Source organism: Balaenoptera borealis (assembly GCF_965194805.1).
Source record: "Balaenoptera borealis genome assembly, chromosome: 1".
NCBI lineage: Eukaryota > Metazoa > Chordata > Mammalia > Artiodactyla > Balaenopteridae > Balaenoptera > Balaenoptera borealis.
The window spans coordinates 118,645,787-118,668,415 of NC_138860.1; positions in this window are offsets into that span (position 1 = coordinate 118,645,787).

Sequence of the window (22,629 nt, forward strand, 5' to 3'; positions counted from 1 at the left end):
CACAATAAGCCTAGTTACCATCTGTCACCATACAGAATTATTACAATATTACTGACTATATTCCCTATGTTGTACATTCCATCCCCATGACTCATTTATTTTGTAACTGGAAGTTTGTCCTTCTTAATCAGAGTTTTTAATTTTATTTTTCCACATCTTTTTTGGAGTATAAATGCTTTACAATGTTTTGTTAGTTTCTGCTGTACAACAAAGTGAATCAGCTATATGTATACATATATCCCCATATCCCCTCCCTCTTGAGCCTCCCTCCCACCCTCCGTATCCCATCCCTCTAAGTCATCACAAAGCACTGAGCTGATCTCCCTGTGCTATGCAGCAGCTTCCCAATAGTCATCCATTTTACATTTGGTAGTGTATATACGTCAACGCTACTCTCTCTCTTCATCCCAGGTTCCCCTTCCCCCGCCCACCATGCCCTCAAGTCTGTTCTTTACGTGTGCGTCTTTATTCCTGCCCTGGCACTAGATTCATCAGTACCACTTTTTAAAATTCCATATATATGCGTTAGCATACGGTATTTGTTTTTCTCTTTCTGACTTACTTCACTCTGTATGACAGATTCTAGGTTGTGTTAGTATTCTCCAGAAAAACAGAATATATATGGTATTGGCTCATGTGATTATGTATGGAGCCTGAAAAGTCCCATGATCTGCTGTCTGCAAGCTGGAGTCCTGGGAATGCCAGTGGCATTCCTCAAAGGCCTGAGAGCCAGTGGTATAGATTCCAGTCTGAGTCTAAAGGCCTGAAAGCCAGGAGTGCTGAGGGCAAAAGAAGATTGATGTCCCAGCTCATGTAGTCAGGCAAAGAGCCAATGAATCCTCCCTTCCTCCACTGTTTTTGTTCTATTCTGGCCCTCAATGGATTGGATGATGCCCACCTACACTGGAGAGGACAGTCTGCTTTATATATGCTCTGGATATGAAATTTCCCTCTAAGCACTGGTTATCTGGTTTGGTATATCATATCTTCATTATCATTCAGTTTAAACTAATTTTAGATTTCTATTTTGACTTAATATTTAATCCATGGATTATTTATGAATGTAATTCTAGTTTCCAGGCAGTTGGTTATTTTCTAATTATCTAATTTCTGACTTCCTAACACATGGAGATGTTTCAGATATCTTTCTGTAGTTGGTTTTCAGTTAAATTCTTTTGTGATTAGAGAATATACCTTGAATGGTTTCAGTCCTTTGAAGTTTGTTTTCATTTGTTTTAGGTCAAATTAGTTGATAGCATTTTTCAGGTCTTCTTATATTCTTAGCTACTTTCTGTCTACTTGTTTCAATTACTGAAAGAGTTGTGTTAAAGTCCCCAACTATAATTGGGAATTTGCCTATTTTTCCTTTCAGTTTGATCAGTTTTTGCTTTATATATTTTGAAGCTCTATTGTTAAGTGTATATACAATTAGGATTGTTATATCTTGTTGAATTGACAGTTAATATTATATAATGTCCCTCTTTATTTCTGATAATATTCATTGTTCTAAAGTCTACCTTGTTTTGTATTAATACAGCCACTCCAGCTTTCTTTTGATTAGTGATTGCATGCTATATTTACTTTTAATACTTTTATTTTAGGCTATCTATGCCTTTATATTTAAAGGAATTTTCTTGTAGATAGCAATATGACAGTCTCTGCTTTTTAATTGAGGTGTTTAGACAATTTGCTTTTAATATAATTAATAATATGGTTGAATTTAAATCTACCGTCTTGCTAATTGTTTTCTAATTGTCCCATTTGTTTAGTTTCCTTTTTCTCTCTTTTCCTTCCATCTTTTGGATTAATTAAATATTGTTTTATTATTTAATTTGTATTTCCACTATTGGCTTATTAGTTTTTTTTTTGTTTTAGCAGTTTAAAACACTAGGGTTTAAAACATACATCTTTAAGTCCTTACAGTCTACCTTCACGTAATAACATAACACTTTACCTATAATCTAAGAACTTTAAAATGGTATAATTTCATTGTCTCTCTCCCATCCATTTTGCTATTATTGTTATAACATTTTACTCCTGTATTTGCTATAAACCTCACAATACATTGTTACTATATTTGCTTTGACAGTTATCTTTCAAAGTGATTAAAAATAAGAAAAAATGTGTTTTATGTTTACCCTCATTCTTACCATTTCTGGCACTTTTTATTTCTTTTTTTTGATCTATTTTTCTAGTTGGTATCATACTCCTTATGTCTGAAAAACCCTTTAATGTGTTTTGCAGTGTAAGTCTGTTAGAAATAAATTCTCCCACTTTATCTTTTTCTGGAAAAAAATATTTAGTCTTCATTTTGAAAGATATTTTCACTTTGCATAGAATTTTAGGTTGACTTTTGTTTTGCTTTCATTTCTCTAACGGAATTCATTGTCTTCTGATTTCCATAACTTCTGACAAGAAGTACAGTGTCAATCCTATCTTTGTCTCTGTATTGATTCTTTTTTTTTTCCCACCCCGCTACTTTTAAGATTTTCTCTTTATCTTTGATTTTCTATAGTTTAACTATGATGTGTGTAGATTTTTCCTTTTTATTTTATTTTTTAAAAATCATCCTTAGTGTTCTCTAAGCTTCTTAGATCTTGGAGGGTTTTTGTCTTTCATTAATTTCAGAAAATTTTTAGCCATTGCATTTTCAAACGTTTCTCCTGCTTTGTTCTCTCTTTCTCCTCATTCTGGGACTCTCATTTCATGTATGTTAGACTTTTGATATTGTCCCACAGCTCTTGGATGCTCTGTCTTCTCTTTCTCTCCCTTTCTTTCTCTCCCTCCCTCCCTGCCTTCCTTCCTTCCTTCCTTTGTCTCCCCCCCCCACCCCCCGTCTCTCTCTCTCTCTCTCTTTCTCTATTTCTTCTGTCTCTTTCCCTTTTTTCTTCATTTTGGTCTGGATAATTTCTGTTGATCTATCTTTCGGTTCACTGATTCTTTTCTTGGTTGGGTCTAGTCTATTAATAAGTCTTTTGAAGAAGTTCTTTATCTCTGATGTTGTGCTTTTTTTTTTTTATTTGTAGCATATCTATTTAACTTTTTTATAGTTTCCATTTGTCTGCTGAGATTTCCCATTTGTTTATGCATATTGTCTCCATTTTTTCACTAGTTCCTTTAACACAGTAATCATAGTTATTTTTAAGTCGCTGTCTAATAATGCCAACATTTAGATCATCGCTAAATCTAGTTCTGTTATCTTGACAATGGATTTTTTTTTAATCTTGCTTTTTTCTGCATCCTATAATTTTTGATTGAACAATGTACATTGTGGGTAGACAAATAGTAGACATAAACATAGTATTTATGCCCAGGATTGGGTACAGCTCTTCTTCTGTCATGCCATTAGTATGGAGGGATGAATCAATGTACTCAGTAGTTGAACTTGGTTTGAGTATCCTTGTTGTGATTACCTTCAGAGCCCACAAATTTCAAATCTCTCCAGCAGTTACCTTGTGTTTATTGTGGGGTTTGGGGGTGCCAAACAGTTTTTCTCAGTATGCCCCTCCCCTCTCAACTTTCAGCAGTCCCTGCACACCTGCACCATAGAGGGTGTCATTCTCCACTCTCTTGTCCCTTCCCCAATAGACTGTTGTTTGCTACTCAGTGCTAGGCTTGTGATGAAGCAAGAGGCTGTCTCAGTTTTGCTGGTCCTGCTTCAGTCTTCAGCAGTCCTTTAGGGCCTCATGGTGGGGAGGGTTATCAGTGTTCCTTTTCTTCCTCCTTATGGCAGCCAAATTCTGCTTTTTATCTGTGTGTTGGGAGGTGGGGTAGGAAGTAAGTCAGGAAAGCAGTTTTCTCTACGTCTCCCAGTTCTATCAAATTTCTAATAGTGAAGGTATGTAAAAATCTCCTACTACTGTATATTTTTCTATCTCTCATTTTAATTGTCAGTTTTCTCTGTTTCTGTTTCGACCTTTGTTACTGTATGCATACAAATTTAGAATTGTGATGTTTTCCTGTGGTTAACTCCTCTTATCATTATTAAATGTCTTTATTGATCTCTAATAATGCTTCTTGCCTTAATGCCTGTGTTGTCTGATATTAGTGTAGTCCTACCAGCTTTCATTCATTTAGTGGTTGCATAGTATATCTTTTTCCATGCTTTTATTTTCAACCCCTCTATGGCTTTATATTTTATTTTGTAAGTCACAAAATATATTTTGTTTGTTTGCTTGTTGCTTTTTCAGTTTGATAATCCCTATCTGAATATCTTAGCATATTTGCATTTAATGTAATTTCCAATATAGTTGGATTTATATTGATCTTTTTTCTCTATTTGATCCACCTGTTTTATGTTCCTTTTTCTCTCCTTTGATTCCTCTTCTAGATCAGTCAAATATCACTTATTCTAAATTTTCTTCTATTAAAAAAGCTGTAGAAGCTAAAGATGCTTTATATTTCACCAGAGAAGGTCTACCCTTTTTCTGTTAAGCAGACTGAGTGAGGACAGGCTGGTTGCCTTAATCCAATCAGCTGATTCGAGGCTGGGCTATTGTTTTGCTAAGACTCAGTCTAAGTCTACCTCTGGTCATCCCTTTTTCTATGATATGTCTCTTTTGGACTTTGAACTGAGAGTCTGATGGGTCTTTTTCTCTTCAGCATTGATTGAGTGCAGGTAATTCTGTTCTTCACAGGTTTTCAGGTTAAGATTTTAGCCAGTTTGCCCCACCTAGGCTTCAGAGTTCAGGAAATGGCTTTATGAGCAAACGTGCTATATGTTTGAGACCCTTAAGTCTCCAATGTTTTCCTCCATTTCTCACCAACCCACCCAAATCTCTGCTGGTTTCTCTGACCCCCAGAAGCAGTCTTCTGCCAGGGGCCAAGCCTGAATTCTCAGTGTCTAGCCATGTCCAGCATTGGCAACTGTCCCCTCAGAAAATATGACTTATTGAACGTACGAAGATGATTAAGACCTATTTCCTTCCCTTACAACGGTGCTTCCTAACCTTTTAAAAACCATAACACATATAGAAAATAATATTCTTTATGTGAAATTATAGTAAATAGAGGAGGGTGCTTATAGCCAGAAGTTTCTGGCCCAGAGCTCTAGCCAACATAGGTCTTGACCAGATCACTTTACTGGTTGAGAAGATCAGTATCTCCATATCTGTAACCCACTTGTGGCACTGATTGGGACCCTTTGCCTTAAGAAATGCATGCTAAGCTGGTATTTGCTTTTATGTTCTAGCCTTTCTCTTTTATGTTCTAGCCTTTCTGTGAATTTCTTCTTATGCCCCTTGGGGGAGAACTGGTACTAACTCCAGATGCCTTTGGATCTGAGATGGTAGATGGGTGAGCCAGAATCCCTATGCCCTTCCTCAATCAGGCTCTCTAATCCATGGCTCATCCAGACTACTCATAATCTGTTATATGGAAGCAGAAATTGGTGTCTTGTTAGCCTGTTTACCACCTCAGTTTCTCCTCTGTTCTCTCTCTGTGTGTTACATTTTTTTTTTAATATTTATTTTTTTATTTTACTTATTTGGTTGCACTGGGTCTTAGTTGCAGCTTGCTAGCTCCTTAGTTGCAGCATGTGGGCTCCTTAGTTGTGGCAGGTGGGCTCCTTAGTTGTGGCATGCGAACTCTTAGTTGTGGCATGCATGTGGGATCTACTTCCCAGACCAGGGGTTGAACCCCGGGCCCCCTGCATTGGGAGTGCGAAGTCTTATCCACTGCACCACCAGGGAAGTTCCCATATTTTTTTCTCTTCCAGAGGAACACATAGTTTACATTGTATGGAGCGCAGTGTGGTTTGGCTTTGAAATAGCTGGGGTAAAGTTATCATTTGCAATGGGAAAATGATTGAAGCAAAATAATATGTATGGTTGAGTTTTACACTTATTTGTAATTTTATTAACTTTTTAAATTCTAAGTCTGTGGATAACTTTTTTAGTATTTTACAGCTGATAAATGCAGGTTCTCTCTACAGTTCTCAGAAAACCTTGCTTTATTAAAAATGTAAGCTTAGTCACAAATGTTTAATTTATAAATAATTGAACCAATAATAAATTGAGAGTTTACTGTGATAGCTGATGATGTGCAAGATTATTAGCATGTATTCACACATTAGAGTTTAATTGATTCAAAGTGATGTCCTTTTATGGGATGATAAATATGTAAAGCGAGCAATAGCCTATGATTATGGCATTAATTCCTGCTATAAGTAGATTATAATGAGACAGTAATTCACTGTAAATGCTCAGTTGGGGTGAACTGGAATGGCTAGGACAACAAAATTCCCTAAGCTGATTTACAGTCATGGGGTTGGTGCTGATGGTGGGAGCATTATAAATGGTGGGCTGTTATGTGTATGTTAGTTGTGAGAACTATGCAGAACTATGTTTAATGAATCTAGGCCATAGGAAATAATGAAGACTTTGGCCCCCATGATAAAGCTTTATGAGGCTGCAATAACTTCCTAATCCTAAATAGTTCAGAAATAGATTAGCAAACCCCAAATCGTTAAAGTCAAAAGTGTCCAGTTATGATTCTCTATCCAACTGCTAATAATGAGGCAATTCTGTAACCATTTACTTCAGTTAATGATTTTGGATTCCCAAGTAAAGGGAGACATTTTTACTAAAAGAAACGAATAAGTTACCTATCATATGTTATTGATTAATGGATTGATAAGAGTAAAGAATGAGGTATATGGTAAGATGGAGCACATTTAATGTTTAATGATTATTAAGGCAATAGGAGAGAGTGTAAAATGGAGTTTCTTAACCCTAGTTCCCAATTAATTTAAGTATTTGTATCTATCAGTATAAGTTTTATAGTTTTCTTCAAACTGCTTACACATATTTCTCTGTAAAATTATTTCTAAGTATTTGGAGTTTTTGTGTAGCTATTAAGAATTGTTAGCTTCTAACTACTGATGAATAGTATATGCAAATACTATTAGTAATAATTTTTATATTGTTTTTAGTCACATTACTAATTAATTCTGTTAGTTTTCCAGCTGATACTCTTGCCTTTTCTAAATAGGCAGTATAAGATTGTAATTAGCAGTATTACTATTTAACACTGTACTTTTGTTAAGTATCATTTGTGTTTAAAATGTCTTTTTACAAATGACTTATTTATATCAGAATACAGACAAAATCCACACATTGCATTTGGTGGGCATGTCTCCTAAGTCTATAACAGTTTCCCTTCCTTTATTTTTCATTTATTTATGGAACATTTGCATTTATTTATGGAATACATTGGGTCATTTGCCCTAGAGAATTTCTTACAGTCTGTACTTGGCTGATTATATCCTCATGACATTATTTAACATGTTTCTCCATCTCCTGTCTTTCCTGTAAACCAGTAGTTAGGTCCAAAATCTTGATTGAATTCAGCTTTCAGTCTTTTTGGCAAGAACTTCATTGGTGGTGCTGTATGCTTTCAATTGTATCACATTAGGAGCAATGTAATATCTGGTTGTCCTACTATTATTAACATTAAAATGGATCAGTGGATTCAAATGATGTCAGACTGATTCATTCATTAAAAACGAATTACATCAACTTTTTATCAAATGCTTTTAAGCAGCCATTGATGATCATTGACAAGTCCGTTATTTTATTAGAAAATCTTAATATGGTGATTTTCTAATTCTATTATTATTCTGCATTTATTCGTTACACCTTTTTTATTAAAAAAAAATACTTTACCTCGTCAACTGTTTAATTATCCTGACACAGAAAGCTGAAATGCTTGATTCAATTTTTAGAATAATGAGTGAGTGCCTAGCAGCCTCCAAAAGTGACAGATAAGGTTTTGGGTTTTTCAGTATATTCTTACAGACAGATTATATATGTATATATATATGTCTATTTTAACCCATTGCAGTAATTTATTTTTATTCTGTTTAAGTAATGAAAGACTCTAACGCTTTCAATTTATATCTGGCCATTTCCTGTACTAGTGAGTGAGGTGTGTGGTTGGGTGTGTGTGTGCCCAGTTTGCATCTTTTGGCTTGTTTGTATTTTTCTTATTTTCATGTATGTGTGGGTGTTTTTTTTTTTTTTAAAGACACCAATTGTACTTGAACATTTGTTACTTTTTTAAAAAAAATTAATTAATTAATTAATTTTTGACTGTGTTGGGTCTTCGTTTCTGTGCGAGGGCTTTCTCTAGTTGTGGCAAGCGGGGGCCACTCTTCATCGCGGTGCGCGGGCCTCTCACTATCGCAGCCTCTCTTGTTGTGGAGCACAGGATCCAGACGCGCAGGCTCAGTAGTTGTGGCTCACGGGCCCGGTTGCTCCGTGGCATGTGGGATCCTCCCAGACCAGGGCTCAAACCCGTGTCCCCTGCATTAGCAGGCAGATTCTCAACCACTGTGCCACCAGGGAAGCCCCCCATGTATGTGTTCTTAAAGAGTTCCTTGCTTTCATTTTTATATTAGAGTAAAAATATGGTCTTTGTAATTTCTGCTGTTGGGAATTCATTAATTATCTTTTTTACTTCATTATTAATTTTCTAAATCTTCCTTATTTTGTCCATTTTATCTGTCCTAGAGTAATGCCAATGTATATTAAAGTCTTCTACTGCATGTGTACTTCTGTCCATTTTTCCTTCTGCATGAAATATTTTTATTCTATGTAATTTAATGTTTTTATTTGGATATTATCTATGCCTGTTAAATGATGACTAAGGCCATTCACTTTCTAATCCTTTCAGGGTAGCCACAAGGTTGATGACTTCTGTCTTTATTACAAATTATACTATTTAAATAGGCTTCATTGTCTTATTTTATGCTTTTTTTTTGCCTTGAATTTTAATTAGATGGTATAAATATGCACCTCTGCGTACTTTTTTCTTCATATTTGTCTGATAAATTGTGCCTATTCCATTGGTTTTATTTTGTTTCAGTGACTTTTCATGGGAACAAGGAATTTGCTACTTTTCCCATCCTCTCCCCTTCTCAGTCCTTGATAATTCAGTCTGGGATTGTAAACTCCATCATTTATTGGTTTTATAATAGTGCAATATAAAATTACTTTAAAAATAAAACTTAATGTTGTAAAATAATCATTTAAATTTATATTTTTATCTTTAACTGACTTCATAGGGGTCCACACGTAGCCTGGAAACCCTGAGTCTCGTAATAAAAGCATGTTAATGAGACTTCAAAATTACTATGAAAAAGGTGAGGAAAATGGTCTTTCCTTTTGTTAACAGGTAAACTGACCTTTAGTAAGAAGGAATTTGGGGTTTCTTGATTTTTAGGATAGATTTTTTTTAAAAAAAATTATAACATAAAATAACATGTAATCATTTCAGTTTTTCTGTTTGTTCTTAAGGTGATAATTCTAGATCTAGGTTGGGCCTTACTGTTTTGAAACTTGTTCTTATATATGAAGCTCCTTTTCAAGTTTCAGTCAAGGTAATTCTTTTTCATGACTTCTTTTTCAGTTTCTTCGGTGATTGTTGGTCTCACACAGTTTTTAACTTAATTTTATCATTAATAATTTAATTATGAAGATAATATATGTTTGTTTAAAAACAAATTCAGAGGGTACTGAAGAATATGATGTGAAAAGTATCACTTCAGCTGCTTCTCATCCCAGATTCCACTCCCCAAAGTAGCCGCTGATAATAGTTGCCTAATCATACTGTTTAACCTTTAAAAAATAGCCTAATTCTTTAAGTAATTTAGTCTAAGAAAGAAACAGTTTCTGGTTCTTTTACAAGTAACAAAAATTAATTTTCAATACTTTTAAATTTTAGTAACTCACAAAGCTAGAGACTACTGAATAATATTTAAAATGTTTGTTAATGCTGACATGGCTAAGTAAAAATTTTTCTGCAATTTATTTTCCTTTGTTTTGAGTAAGAGCATAAGCTACCCTTTTTAAAAAGATGTTTTTCTATATTTCTAATAGGTATAGCAAGTTTCACTATTCATGTAAAATCAGTGTAAAATTTTAGTGATTCAAGTTCTATTTAGAAACGAAAGTATGGTTTATCAGTGGCCTTTTACATGTTTTTCATCTTAATGCAATCCTTTTAAGGACATACATTCCAGTATCCAAGTTTTAAAGTTGTTTGTATACACCCAACAGGCAAGGCCATGACTTTAATCACTTCCTCACCAGAACTTCAATTATGCCAAGCACTTTTTAATTATCCTGCTGCCCACAGTCTATTCTTAGTAAAAAGCCTGACTTGTACACAGGCAGTATATTCCTCTGGGGCAAAATTCAACTCACCACTTTGCACCCCACCCATGAAAAAGCTCTGTGAATTAAAAGCTACTAAATTAAGTGTGTATTTTTAACAGCTTCAATTTTAAAGTCAATTTTGGTATGAAAGTAGAAGACATTTTTTTGAAGCACAAAAATGCTATGTTGGCCTTTCATGGTATTTTCAGAATGCAGTTTGTTTTTCAGGTTGTCTATTTACAAAGTTAGTTTCTTCTAACATTTTTTTTTCTGAAGGGAATATATTTAATCATCTTGCCCTATCACTTTTATTTTTATGTTATTTAAGAAAGAAAATTCTGAACCAAAAAGAACAATTATAGAAAAAGAACTTATGTCTGAGGACAGGGCTGTAGGGTAGCAGGAAAGATTTGGAAGCTGGGGGGTGGCAGGGGAAGCATAGAGCTGAAGTGTAGCTGGGCTTAGCATTTCATGCACAGATCAAAGCCTGAAATAAAGTCCTAAAATTAAGAGAAAAGTAAACTACATAGAATTATTGTGTTTTTTTACTTCCTAGTAATGGAAAATCTATTTTTCCCAATGAATGCAAATAGAATACAAAGTCATTTCAGGAAAAGCTTGTATAGGGTTAATGCTTATATAACATATTCACTCAAGAAATAGTTAATAAGAACCTGTTACATGTAAGGCCCTGTGCTTCTTTTATGTCATAATGTAGCTCCTATAATTTATTGCCTCGTGATCTAAAGAAAATGCAGCATTCAAAATCTGAACTTAGGAAACATGCTAGAAACTTGTGACCTCCATCAGTACAGTTTTCCTGGCTTTTCTTGCCTTCATCTACTATAGAGGCTAGAATATCTAAAAACTCAATGACCCAGCTTGCCTTTCAGCTAGAAGTTACGTGATGGGATTATGGCCAATGAGGTGTAAAGGGAAGGCTGCTGGTGCCACATGGTCTCTTTCTGCCAAAGGGCTCTGGAAGTGCTGCTGTCATCACTAAGGGCGATAAAGCTAAGAGACAGGAGCCTGGGTCCTTGAAGGTATCCTGGACCACCATACTAGCTACGGACTGCCTACTGTGGGACTTCTTGTGATGTGAAATAAAGAAACCCCTTCCTTGTTTAAATCACCATTGGCTGGGACTCCTATTACTCCTAGCTGCATGCATTACTAACTGACTCAAGGAAAACATTAATTTGGCAATAAGCATGACAGTGGTCTTCATATTCCACATTGCGGTGGCCAGTCTCCAAGATGGCCCACAATGATCCCCGCCTCCTTCACACCCTTGTGCAGTCCCCTCCCACAGTCTGCCAGGGTCGCTGCTACAACTCTGTGACACGGTAAAAATTACAAATTTAACAATAACTTTAAGATCATTTATATTTACTTTCTATGAATGTCACATTTTTCTTTTTACATATGGCATGTTTTCTGGTCAATTATAATATATATTCTTTTTTAAAATTGGAAAATAAAGAAAATTTTAAAAAATAATTTCTAAAATTCACTTAAATAATGCTATATGTCAGGCTCTCTTCTATGTTCTTCAACTTCATTAACCCACTTTTTTTCTTCAAATAACTTTTTGAGATATTATTTCAACCACAACCACTTTGCATTTGCAGAAACCAGGCAGAGAGGTTAAAAATCCTGCCCAAGGCTACACACCTGGGAAGTGGCAGGGCTGGGATTTGAGTCTATAGATAGGCTGATTCCATCATTTGTGATCTTCTCGCCACATAAAAATCACCTGTAATCCTGCTAGCCAGATAAAACCGGCCTCCTTTCTATAGATATGCTAAAACAGTTGTACTGTGTAAGTTGCTTCCTTCTTTGGCATAATAGTTCCCTGGTGGTCCAGCAGTTAAGACTCCATGCTTCCACAGCAGGGGGTGCGGGTTTGATCCCTGGTTAGGGAAGTTCCCACATGCTGTGAGGTGTGTGTGGGGGGGGGGGGGTCAGTTCCTGCTGGCATTCACAGTTGCTCAAGTATCATTGCTCCTCCAATTTTTCAGCACTTATGACAGTGCTGAGTGTCGTCTGTATTCTGGTGAAGCCAACTCTGTCGGTCACTGTCCACTCAGGCAGTGAGGACCAATAGAGGGAATACAGTGCAGAAGAGTGGTTGGAAAGATGGGAGGAGCAAAATAGGAAGGTGTTAAGTTTATCTAAAGAATAGTAACTGCTGGCAGCCACTGCCACGCCTAAGACAGGAGAAGCAGGAAGGAAGACGCTGCTGCCCAGACCCCAGCCACAATCACATGTCTTGAGGCTGCTGGAACCCCACTGCAGCTGATGTACAGGGAGCAGGGAGCTGCGCAGCATTGGAAATGAAGCTAAGCAGCCTTTATTACATCCTGCAATGCGAAGCATTTTATTCCTCTTGTGCAAGCCATCGGGCTTACGCTTCAATCACGATGACTGATAGGCTAACTTCAAAACAATGGCATCGAGAGCCCTTCTGCGCTTCCTTGGTTATGTATTTAGGATAGAACCTTTTTCTCAATTGTCCCTTGACCTGGATGGAAGTAAAATGTAGTTAAAATTAAAAATGAAATGAAACAAAACATCCTGCCGATGTTACAGGATTCTAGGAACCCTCCTGTTCAAACCCTGTTGCTTGTCAGGGGCTCAGGCTTACCTGCTGCTGCTGTTTGTGGGAGCTACCTCCAGAAGAAGGGAAATCCTCCACATTTCCACTCTGCCAGGGAATATGGAAAAGACTGACATATATAGACTTCTGGCTTCCTGCAGTGGCAGAGTGTTTCCGGGGACGGGGCGGGGGGGAAGCACAGAAACATGGAAATGCAACCACGAGCTAATGGCCAACAAGCAGACCAGTCTTTAAAACATTTATCTTCCCTTAACACCTTTTCTTCCCTTAACACCTTTTTCACACTGGAATATTTTCACGTTGTTAAATAGTCTTCCACAATTAATGGCTGCATCATATTCTTTGTTAATTATTAATGTTCTGGTTGTTAGGTTTATTTGCTGTGTTTCTTAGTGTTAATTTTCCTCATTTTCTTTGAAATTTTAGTTGAAGGTTTATCTTATGTGGGTGTTTCATCCTCCTCCCCTCCAGCCTTCTATGTTTATCAGTTTTTTGGTTGCCTGCACCCTTTCTTCCCCCACCATCTCTAGCACAGGATATGGTCTTAGTTGTGGCTTGAGCTCTTGTCCCTCGCTCCGTGACTGGAGATAATCGGAGATCTAGTCATTGAGCTGGAAAAGGATAAGACTGTCCTTGCCTCCAGCTTTAGGAAGGGGGCCACGCTCTGTCACCCCACGCAAGTCCAACGCTGGGCTGCCTGAGGCTTCGGCTCCTGCATATTGCTGCATGTTCTCTCTTATCCTGCTTTTGAATGTGACTATGATTTTTCTTTACATAAAAAATCTATCATTGCTATGTTTACAGTAGAGGGAGGAATGTAAAGCACAAATGCATAGTGTCATAGCAATGATAAATCTGTCTTAATACATTTAGTTGATTTGCTTGGGTTTTCTAGGTAAATAATCATATTACTCAAGAATAACAAGAACTGGAGCCACCATTTAATCAGTACTTACTCCATGGCAGGTACACCCTGCCGGGCACTTTGTCTACATGTCAGGACTTGGAAGTGAGCAAAGAGAATTACTGGTGTCTTTCAGTGGAGAGCTGGGCATTGGCCAGGCGACCCTCAGGGTATTATCTGATTCCAGGAATATGTACCTTCAATTGACTTTCTTTTGACTAGATTATTTTACAGTTCCATAGGGGTAGCTGTTAAATTGCGAAAAACAAATAGCAATGCAAATAATTCCTGTTCATAACAAGGCAAATGCAATTTGGTAAATTATAAAGCTTTGTTAAGTCAAATTCTCATTTGAACAGGTCTTACCATCTTACTGGTTCCCTGAGTAACTGAAGAGTTGAATAAAATCTTTGATACATGTCCATTTTATATTTATATGAGTCATGATTTACTCTTTTGAAAATTATGCTTTAGCGTACATAGTATCTTCTAATAGGCACAACCTGAGAGATGGGTTATTCACATTTAATAGAAGAGAGAACTGAGACTCAGATCAAATGGCTTAACTGCTTAATGTCAGATTAACTGGTAATTGGCCGAGCTGGGATTTAAGTACCAAATTTTGCTGTCTTCAAGATCTATGCTCTTATATATTTTTGCCTGCCTTGGAAAACTCCATCTGATCACAAATAAAATGATTTGTTTTCAAAAATATATTAACATCAACAAAACAGTAATAATATCTAAGTGTTTGCTCTATGCCATGCATCAAACTACATGTTTACGAGAATTAACTAATTTAATCAACAGATGAGAAAACTGAGCCTATAGAGGTTCAATAACTTGTTCATGGTTTTCCATGCTATTTCTGGTTTTTTCCCTTCTTTATCCTAATGCAGCAGTACCCAGCATTAGCTTCACATTAGAATTATCTAGAGAGGTCTTAAAAAATCAGTTTATCAGAATTTCTTAAGAGGTTCTTAGGTGACTCTAATATGTAGAATCACTGTATAAATGAGCCCATTTAGCATCTTGCTTCCCTATCTAGCTGATACTTAAGAGAATTAGACAAACCTTTTTATTTTTCCTGAGACAGCTTGGAATGGGAATAATGGGGCTGAGATCTGTGCTGTCCTGAAGTTTGAGTGTCTAGAAGTGTCCAGGGTTTAAATAAAAGTATTTGAAAAATCGAACTCAGCTGAAGGTCAAATCATAATAGGACCTTAGCATATTGAGAAACCATCGCAGTAGTAAGTAATGACTGTTACATTGACTCGCTAAATCAATAAAATCTGCCTTGTACTGCCAAGCAGTAACACTTATAAAAGTCAATATTTGCTAAGGAAATGTTCTCTTTCTGTGATTTAGAATATTTGGATGACCTAGTAATATTTTTTTAATAAACTTCCTTCCTCATCTCCTTGCCCACAGAGGCAGACAAGGTGACCTAAAAGCTATTCACAATCTTTCATTCTTGCTGTTTTCTACAAGGTGGCTTGAAAGCTAGAATACTCACCTTTCCAACAGTCTTTCCACTAGAGCTGACCATATGACCCATTTCTAGCCGGTAATATGTAAGTCGTTGGATGAAACTTGGAAACAGCATTTTAAAAGGAATAAACTAAGCTTCCCTGGTTCCGAAGGGAGATGAGTAATGAGGTGGTACAGCAGCCATCTCATGACCATGTGGGGAAAAGCCACCTGCCAAGAATGCTGGAGCAGGAGGAGGAGGACTGCCCCTGAGTTCTAGATGGAATCAGGGAGTTCATGTACCAGCTCTCCACAGCCTTACAGGAGACATTTGATTACATAAAAATTAGCCCCTTAATAATTCAACCACTTTTAGTTGTTTTTTGTTGTTGTTATTGCTTACTGCTGAAGAAGAAAAAAAATTAGGGGTCGGCGGGAAGGATGCTTACAAATCATTTGACTTTTTTTTCAGTTTTACTGAGATATACTTGAGAAATAAAATTGTAAGGTATTTAAAGTGTGCATCATGAGGATTTAAAATGTATATACCTTGTGAAAAGATTCCTCCCATCTATTTAGTTAATTCCTCCCATCCATCACCTCACATATTTATCTTTTTTTTTTTTTGGTAAGAACATTTAAGTTCTACTCTCTTAGCAAATTTCAATTATACATTGCAGTGTTATCAACTATAATCACTGTGTTATACATTAGAGCCTCAGACCTTATTCATCTTTCAGCTGAAAGTTTGAGAAAGTTTTCCTATATAATTGTTACATGTCTACAATTTCAGCCTTTTCATAAGAGGAGAGATTTTACTTCTCAAAAGTGAGTAAACTGTATATAAAACACATTTTGATTGATGCAAGTAACTCATCCTTTTCTATATGGATTGTCCTTATTATCTTGATTATTAATGGAGAAGAACACAACCATTACAGTTTTCTCAAAGGAGATGGGTAAGCTGTGGTCAGGTGTTTTTGAATGAACATGTCATTTCATCACACGAGCTTTATTGAACATGTTCACTAATGTCTTGCACCCGTGGAATTTTATATCTGTCAGAATCCATGATCCCATTCAGTCTACGTGAAATATAGGTTGACAATATCAATGATGCCAGAGGAGACTCTTCAGAGGATTGCACTCCACCCTCTACAGAAATGTTTGCTTGATAAAGGAGCTATGAAATTCCTTTGGCATCATCTCATGGGGCGAGGTTTGCATATATAGTGAGCCATTTGTTATAAAGTTCCTTGATAAAGAGATCAATTCTCATGTATTATTTTTAATTTTTGAGCATATATTACTGCCATTTTAAGAGCTGAGGTATTACTAGGTCTCAGGAAAACGAGCACAAAGCATTATGTTGTACTGAACACCTCTTGGTCAGCAGGGAAGGAACGAGGAGCAGTGACCCACATAAAGAGCTTGACTTGGGAGTGGGCAGGCAAGCCCAGGATGAGGTCCAAGAGGAGTAAGAGTCTCAGCCCTAATTGCAGTAAAGTTTGGACATGAGTATTCAATAGGTGAGTTGGATACAGTGTTTGGGGAACCAACTTCACAGAGAGAACTGAAGAACGAGATAAGAACTCTCCAGCTTTCTTCCATTCCACCCGTAAGCTCACGTGTGTCCACCTCATCCTTCCTTGCATCACTTCCACCACACTGGAATCACTCTGCCTCACCCTGTCTGAACCTCATCCCCCCACTGTGCCCTGAATCCCAGCCCTTTGGTGCATGCTCAGACCTTGCTCAGGAAATCACCCCTCCTCTCTCCTCTGTCTTCACTTCATTCTCTTCAGCATTTAAATGTATTTAAAGTTGGTCAGTCCCACACCTTGCCTCTCATCACCATCCTCTCTCCCCTTTCTAAAGCTAGTTTTCTTTATTCAGTTTTGAATATTTGCCTCCACTTGTGTACCTCCCATTCTCTCCTCAACCAGCTAAGCCTGCCTTCTGCTACCACGGCTCGACTGCAACTGCTCAAGCCACTCTGGCCTCGCCAGCTGTCTCCTCTTGAGGCTTGCCAGCCCATGTGATCCAGCCCCTGCTCCCCCTCAGCCTCATCTCCTGCACTCTCCCCACCCACTCCTGCTCATCCAGCCCCGCCAACCTCCTTTTTATAATTCAAACCCCACAAACCCTTGTCCATCTCCAGGCCTGGGTACTTGTTCTTCCCATAGCCCCAGATTCTCTCCCCCAGCTCTCACATAGATCGTTCATTCTCATCCCTCAGGTCTTGGCTCAGATATCCACTCTCAGAGAGACCTTTCCTGAACAACACATGGTGTGTGACCTTGGGAACATCACTTAACCTCTCTGTGGTTCAGTTTCTCGTCTATAAGTGAGAAAATAATTGTACCTCTCCCCTATGGCTGTTATAAGGATTAAATGAAATTATACACATAGTCTTTAGAACAAGCCTTGACATATAGCAGTAATTTAGAATTAGTTATAGATAGCTGCTTACTATTATGGGCAACATTTTTGTCATCTCCCTATTTTCTTCCTTTGTGGCAATTATGAGCTGTGATTACGTTGTTTATTTATTCATTTGTTGTGTGTGGCATGGTAGGATGCAAGGTCCGGAATGACAAGGGACTCATCTGCCTTGTTGGTTTTTTTACCCTTTACATCTTGCTTGAGCCTACAGCATGGTAGGGCACAATACGTTAGGCACTTCAACAGCTTTTACCTTGTGCTACATTTGTCGTTGTTGACCATGCTCTTCTTTCTGAAACTCTCTCTCTCTTTTTTCTTTCACTTCTTTGTCTTTCTCTGCTCATACCTTTAAAATGCTAGGACAGGTCTGAGAGGGTCCAGGACAGAACAGGAGTATGGGAATGGGTGGATGAGATTTGGGTGATGTGCTGCTGCCCCACAGTGAGCTGGGCTCACAGGAGCTCTGGTAAGAGGAGGGAAGGATGGGTGGAGCTGCTGGTCATAACTGAAGAGGGAAACCTCGGACTGAGCCTACACGGGGTGAAGTTGGGAGCAAAGGGCTTGGGCTTCCTCTTAAAAGTTCTAGATTAATTCATCATGCATCAAGCAACCCATGTGTCCAACTGAGTTAGGTGTCAGATTTAAAAATATAAACAATATATACATCAAATATATAGATGTGTAAATAAGCACTAGCAATTTATTATGGGAAGTGCTATGCAGAGGTGTGCACAAGGTACAAATTGGCAGTGGCGGGGGGTGATCAGTTGTCTGGGGTTGCTGGGAGATTCAAAGAAGAGTAAAAATATGAAATAGGCCTTACATTTATCAGATAAAGCAAGGAAAGAAATCCCAAGTTGAGGTAATAGCACATGCAAAAGTATAGGAAGAGGGCTTCCCTGTTGGCGCAGTGGTTGAGAATCTGCCTGCCAATGCAGGGGACACGGGTTCGAGCCCTGGTCTGGGAAGATCCCACATGCCACGGAGCGACTGGGCCCGTGAGCCACAATTACTGAGCCTGCGCGTCTGGATCCTGTGCTCCACAACAAGAGAGGCCGCGATAGTGAGAGGCCCGCGCACCGCGATGAAGAGTGGCCCCCGCTTGCCGCAACTAGAGAAAGCCCTCGCACAGAAATGAAGACCCAACACAGCCATAAATAAATAAATAAATTAAAAAAAAAAAAAAAAAGAAAGCTCTAGGCTTGATCAGACAGTGCAATATACATTTATATAATGAAGACCGGCCTTCCACTGTTCACCAACCAGAAATATGTAGCATCCCTGTGATTGTTGTAAAGTTGAAGCAACTTTTTGAGGAGAAAATTTTATATGGATTTTAAACTAACTTTATTTTGGAGTAAATCTCTAATCTATGGCTTGCTGTGATAGATGGCTACTAGGCAATCTTAAGGCTTCTGAATATTAAATTCCAACTCATAACAGTTGTAGTTTTAGAAGAGAGAAAGGTTAGAGGGGTGAGTGGGAGGGTGGATGGGTGAATTGACTGGATTGGAGCATGGACAGGTGCGAGGATAGGAGATGGGTGCCAAGGAATCCAACAGAGAATCGGAGTGGTGTTGCTTTATTTAAAGTTTTGGTTGGGTGATGTGACCTGGGAAAGCCATCCACATGTTTCTATACAAAATTTTGATTTTATTATAATAATAACAGTAGTTTTACTGAATATATACTATGAGTTAGATATTATTCCAGGTTCTTTTTATATATTATCTTTACCCTGGAAGGAAAGTAAGAGGAACCTGAGACTTGGAGAAGTTAATTTACTTACTCAAGGTAATAAAGCAAGTAGATCTACTTAAACCTAAAGTAGATTTTTTTCATGTTTTCCTACCATAGCAGGGGGACAATTTGTACTTCTTTCTTAGCAAAGACACAATTTACTTAGATTCCCCACTTTCAAATCTAATCACTGCTCTGCTTCAACAATCCTCTCCAACTCTTGTGATATAAAAGGGCAGTGAAGAATGGCACAGCTGTTCTATTTTAATAATGCTTCTCCCTTAGTATAACTGGTTTCTCTTCTAGCACAGAATGAACTTCTCCAATATGAAGTGCTTTCTTTTGTGCCTGAACAGTGGCCACCACAGTCAGTTTATTCCTGGAATCTTCCTATTTCATGCCTCTCCAGAGAGAATACTACTACTGTATCCATTGTGGTTTCTGTTGTTTGCAACTGAACTCTCCTGGTTGGGCTAAGGGAATTATTGCCAGGTATTTGATGGTTTATAAAATTATTGGAAGGGCTATAGGAGGAAGCTCTAGGCTGAGTTTCTAGGAACAACTCCCAATTTCCAAAATCACACAGCTTCTGCGTGGCCAGGAACTTCACAATCTCTTCTTGACATTTGCAGGAAACTGATGACAGGAGAACCTTAATGCCTTTGCCCAAATCCGCAGGCACAAAACGAAAGCCTCCCACCTTTTCTCTCCGCTCAGGACCAGCTTCACGAACATACAACCTGTGCAGCCAGTCGAGGTCCCACACTTAGAAGGGCGCCACTTTTGTAGTTTAACACTCCGAGGTTGCCATCCTAAAATTCTTGATTTAAAATTTGTGTTCTGAGGAGAAGTCCTTTGGGACAGTGGATTATGCACGGGGAGCTTCCAGCCTCAGCTCCCTCCTCCTGCCACCTCCCTGTGACGAGTTCTCGGCCAGCCTGTCCCCTACGACCTAGCACCCCAGGGCTCTCCTTCCCTGCCACTGCCCAGTGACCATCGCCTCTCCAGCCCTGGGGTTGACCCGGCCCTGCGTGCGAGGAGGATTGGGATTGGTTCGCGTCAGGCGCATGCGCCCCTCGATCGCCGACAGGGCAGCGCCGCACCGTCCGCGCCCCTGGCGGGTAGCAGCGCCTGTCGTTAGTTGCAGGGGGAGGTTCTTACTTGTCTCTGTCCAGGTGCCTAGTGCATCTGGGCGTGGAGGTGGCAGTACTTTCAGGGTCACCCATCCTCCGTGGGTTGGGGTGCCAGCCCTTGGGAAAGAGAGATGTCTGACGGGACTTCTGGAATCTTCGGTCGGTCCGGCAGCCGGTGGGAGAGGAAACCCAGCCGCCAGTGGGTCGCAAGTGCGCGCCCAGTCGTGGGCAGGGACCCTGGGCCCGGTGAGTGTCTGCACTCGTATCTGAGTGTCCTCGCTTTCTGAGATCACACCACGAAATAGCAAACAAAAAGAGGGGCTTAAAAAAAAAAAGAAACCATCTTGATAAATTGCGGAAAAGACCACAAAAGGAAGGTAGAAGTTCCACCCCCTGCTTTCTGTACAGGGGCCTCGTGCTTTCATTTTATACTGGGCCCCACGAATTCTGTAGCTAGCCCGGTCTCCACTTAATTTAGTTTTAATCCAGGTCTTTGATAAGTGCACCTGATTAGTGGAATCCAAATCACATCCTAAACTCGTTTATAGGGAGTCTGGAAAGTGTAGTTTTTAGCTTTCTGACCTGAGTAGGACATGAAAGTACTGCAGTACAGGAAGGAGGTTGGAATTCGTATTAAGACGTCCTGCTCTATCTGCCACAATCACCTGCATCGTGAGTCTGGCAAGAGCGGTACCTGGTCTGTACACTAGGCTCCGTGGGGCAGGGGCTGGATTCGGTTCATTCACTCCTCTGTCCCCAGTTCAGAATACAGGGCCTGTCGCATAGTATGATCCCAGTATTTGTAGAACTGAATTGCTAATCACCATTTTTTGTATGTTCTAGTTATTAACCTATACATCTAATGGTATATTCTTTCTTGCCGTAGTTCATATTAACTGGAGATCTTCATTGCTAGTGACAAATTCATATTCAAATGCAGTAGGTTAGTAAAAAAAAAATAGGCATATGGATTATACTTAGTGATTTATTTTCATGTACTGGGCATAGCTAATATGAACATGGTACCATATGTCTACTGTGCTTAGTGAATTAAATCACTTACTATGCCATTGTGAAAACATATAATGTTTACCCAGCCACAGAAACCACCAATATGAAATTACATTCCTTCTAGTCTTCACCTTTCGAATTTCACAAACTGGAATTAATTTCAAAGGGAATGTGTCTGGCTGAACTGTATTAAGAGTGGGCAAATCACAGAATATTCTATGGAAAAATTAGTTTGATTTAAAACAGGAATGCCCTGCACAGAATCAAAACTTTTCATATACTTCTCACCATCTCCAAAATGGAAAGTAAAAATATTTCCACAAAAGGTTTTAATTAAAAAGACTTTTGGCATGTGTGTGTATAAAAATGTCTCAATTACAAAGATTAAAGTTAAAGCTTATACCTGAGATTTAATTAGCAGTCTAACTGTGTAGCTCTGGATTGATGACAGTGAGGACAGTTGGGAATATGTTGGATGATCAGATCATCCAAAGCAATTCAGGAAGCAAAGCTACACCTTTCAGTATTTACCTGGCTATCCAGGAAGTGGTGTGGGGTGGAGGGCTTATTCCAAAACTTTGTTAAATAAAATAGGTTAAAAGAGGTCTTTGGGATCTCCATCCTTAAATGTTCTTTTCAGGGGCTGCATCATGGAAATGTGGCCTGACAGTCTGACAGGTTCTGAATTAGATCTAGTTATAACCCAGAGCATATGCATTACTTACTGGGAATCAATAAGGTAACTGTGTGAGTAACTGCTTGTGATTGCCTAAAGGCACAGTCTGGCCTTTGAGCCAAAGTAGGGAATAATGGAATTCTGGTTCATTCAAGAAAGGTGGAGCAGAGAATGTTGACTTTTATAATCCAGGTAATCTTGTCTTTCACATCAATTTGACTGCAGGATTTATCCTAATCCATTGTGCCTCTAAATTAAATAGTTACACTGACAAAGTGTTACAATGATACAACTATAAATTATGACAACAATAAAAGTTATCCACCCAGATAATCCAGGGTAATCTCCCCATCTCAAAATCCTTAATTATATTTGCAGAGTCTGTTTTGGCCATGTAAGGCAATATTCATAGATTCCAGGGATTAGGACATGCTATCTTTTGGGGGAAGGGATATTATTCCGCCTAACATGCA